The sequence below is a fragment of the Anolis sagrei genome, chromosome 2 (genome assembly GCF_037176765.1).
Source record: "Anolis sagrei isolate rAnoSag1 chromosome 2, rAnoSag1.mat, whole genome shotgun sequence".
Lineage (NCBI taxonomy): Eukaryota > Metazoa > Chordata > Lepidosauria > Squamata > Dactyloidae > Anolis > Anolis sagrei.
The window spans coordinates 227,273,062-227,276,161 of record NC_090022.1 but is presented as its reverse complement, the minus strand read 5'-3'; the positions used below and the strand labels follow the sequence as shown (position 1 = coordinate 227,276,161).

Below are 3,100 nucleotides of genomic sequence, written 5' to 3'. Positions count from 1 at the left end.
CATGGGACTGCCTTTCAAGAGTGTTTGGAAACATCAGCTGCAGACAGATTTTTAATTGAGACAGGATACAGGGATCCTCCACCAGCTGCCAGTCTGTTACCATGTACAATTCAAAATGATGGGAGATGCTCATCTTCACTGTCATGGTTGTCTGGGACACAAAATTGGGTTTTCTTGTAGCTGCCCCAAGCTTTAGAAGTCCCTCCAAGGGAGACCAGAATAATTCCCTCTTCAGGGAAGTTACTGAATTTCTCATTGGGTTCAGGTAATAGAAGTTTGCATTATAAATTGACCCCATCAATATTTTCATTTAATATATATTCTTCAAATAGAGGATATATCTGATATTAAACTGATAAGAACACATACTACACTTGATCTCGGCCAAAAGGCTGAGTAGTGATGCTGGACTCGGAAAAAACTAGGTATATGCAACCAGTTTGGCTGAATGCTGAATAATGATGCAGATTGGGCTAATTTGGCCCAATTCATATGACATCTGGATTGGAACAAAATAACCTCATTCTGCTCTGGAGTAAAAAATTAGACTTGAAACTCTTTGAATATGGATGCCAAAAGTGAAGAGTCAGTCAGTTTATCTCTAATATGAACATATATGCACAATGCAATGAGAGAGAACTTGGATTTGCTTATGGACAACTTCACCATGAAATCTAGCGCAAGGGTCTCACCTCACTATAAAGGGCAGGATTGCATAAAGTTACATAATAATTATTTTCTCCTGTCTCCTTTCTGTGGGTCTAGCTGTTGATTGATTGTCATCTGAGTTGGTCTGGCTGGCTGAGTCACATAATTTCCCTTTGCCTTGCTGAATAGCCTAACCTAATCTTCTGTTTGCCTCTCTCAATCATGTGACTATTTAATGAGCCTCTGTGGCCCCATCTACACGAGCCATTTAATTCAGTTCAAAGCTATCTTCAAACTGCGGTAGCCAACAACAAACTCCCATGAAAATGTGCGAAAAAAGTCCTTAATGTGCATAAGTGCTCTTGGGTTTGTATAATAATCACCCAGGACTCAAACTGGTTCCAGAATTTGCTTTGTAATCATCTTTATAGTGAAACCATTTTCTTCAAAACTGATTTGAAACCACATGAAATTGTCAGTATAAGTGGGACCTGTATATTTTAGGTGGCAAAATCTATTCTCCTGACCTCAGTTGTTGCTATTTATTGTTGTTATTTATTGGAGAAATGGAAAGCAAGGTGTTTGACACCACAAGAAAGCCAGGTCATTGTCTGCTACTTCTCTGAGATTGCAACTATCTGTCTTCATTGCAACCAATAACTGAGCAGGAATAAATCAAGATACATCATTAGATGTCTGCTTGAAAATCATCAACACTTTTGAGGGCTGCACCAAGAAGTTTTGCTCAGAACAGAAAAATTGAAGCCAGCAGCAGAGGCAAGATGCACCAATCAGTCTCACCATCAAACAGCTTAGGCAGGTGGGGGAATCTATGAGGTTAAAAGAGAAAAGTTACCAATAATAGCCCTGATCACCTGCAAGGCAACATCTTAAAAGTGGGATTTTGCCATTTAGATTGATGGTAATACATATAACATGTTCTCCTCAGCTCCCCTTACTTTCTTTTGTCAGATTGCTGACAGAAGAAAGAGGAAGGTATATCATTTTCAAAAAGTTTACTGTTTTTATAGTTATAATTGTTCACCTCATATGTCTTGGTAAACCTTTAGCAAACATAGTAGTTTGGAAGTATAGTCTGATAACTGAAGCCTGGAAGACAGGAGCTAAAGTCAGCATTAACTCTACTTTGAAGAAAAGAAGACTGAGAGGGGACATAATTGTCATCTTTAAATATCTGACAGGATGTCATGTAGAAGATAGAGTTATCTTCGTTTTCTGTTGTTCCAGAAATTGAGTTCATGGATGCAAATAACGATAAAAAGAATTCCACAAAACATTGGGAGGAATGTATTTAACTGTGAGAGCTTTGTGACAGTGAACAGACTGTCCCAGGAAATTGTGTACTTTCAATCTTTGGAAGTCTTTAAACAAAGGTTGGATTTTCAGAAGTTCTTTAGCTTTAGTGTATTCCTGAATGGCAAGGGTTGGACAAGATTGTCCTTGCATTTGCTTTCAATTTTAGATCCTATTAAGCTATGGCTGTATGCATTGTAAGCTTCCTAATATGTGAATGGGAGCCAGAATGACAGACCACTCTCTGCATTAGATAATAAAATAAAACTTGAACCCCCAGCCTTCCTTTATAACCATTGAAGGCTAAAGCTGAGCCTTGAACTCCAGAAAGTTCTACCTTTCCCAGAGAAGCAGGGAGTGAAAAGCTTCCCAAGAATTAGCAAGAAATAGTGTCTGAAGAGGCTGGACTCCAGAACTGAAATGAAGTGTTCGGAACCTGAGATTGACTCAGTAGTAATCAGTCTACCTCAATTTCAGTTACATGAAGGAGTTCTTGAATGCAGCTGTATATAAACACACGAAGACCAGACAACTAGCTAGTACGCTCTCACACTCACTCTAGATATAGATATAACCTGACTTATTCCCTGCTCTTGCTGTCCCTGTACCTCTGCACAACTGACCTTGGGACATTCAATGGGTCGTGGTTTTGAATCCTCCTTGCTCTGACTTGCCATTGAGTAGAATGTTTCTTTGTTTACTTGAACCTCACCTATGCTTACTCCTTCCCACTCTTGTGAACTTCATATACTGACAGAGATATTTTCTGACTCTTTCTATTCCTAGTTCCCAGGAATTGCTTCTTTCTTGTGATCATTTTGGCCTTGTTAAGCATTTAAAACCATAAACTAGGACAAAATGTTTTATTGCTGATATTTTATTTCTTCAATTTGTGTTCTTAATGTCATAAATCACTTGGGAAAAGTTACTCTTGCCAAGAATATATTTAAAGTATATACATTTTGAAGCATAGAGTTTTGGCTAATCTGCCTTTTCTGAAATAACTTCAGAACTGATAATGTTATTTGTTTTATTTTTATGTAATGAATAACATTTCATTGTCATTTCCAACAAGTAAGTGTGTGTCCGTCCGGGTGGGGGGAGGTATTTCAGTTTGTTTGAAGAGTATTATTATTAT

At 38.0% G+C, this 3,100-nt stretch overlaps 1 non-coding gene across 1 annotated transcript; it reads right to left on the bottom strand.

Annotated features, from left to right (window-relative positions):
* Positions 1–218: 218 nt before the first annotated feature.
* On the bottom strand, positions 219–404 carry LOC132769511 (U2 spliceosomal RNA). Its single transcript, XR_009630861.2, has one exon. It is a non-coding gene; the product is annotated as a U2 spliceosomal RNA (small nuclear RNA).
* Positions 405–3,100: the final 2,696 nt, after the last annotated feature.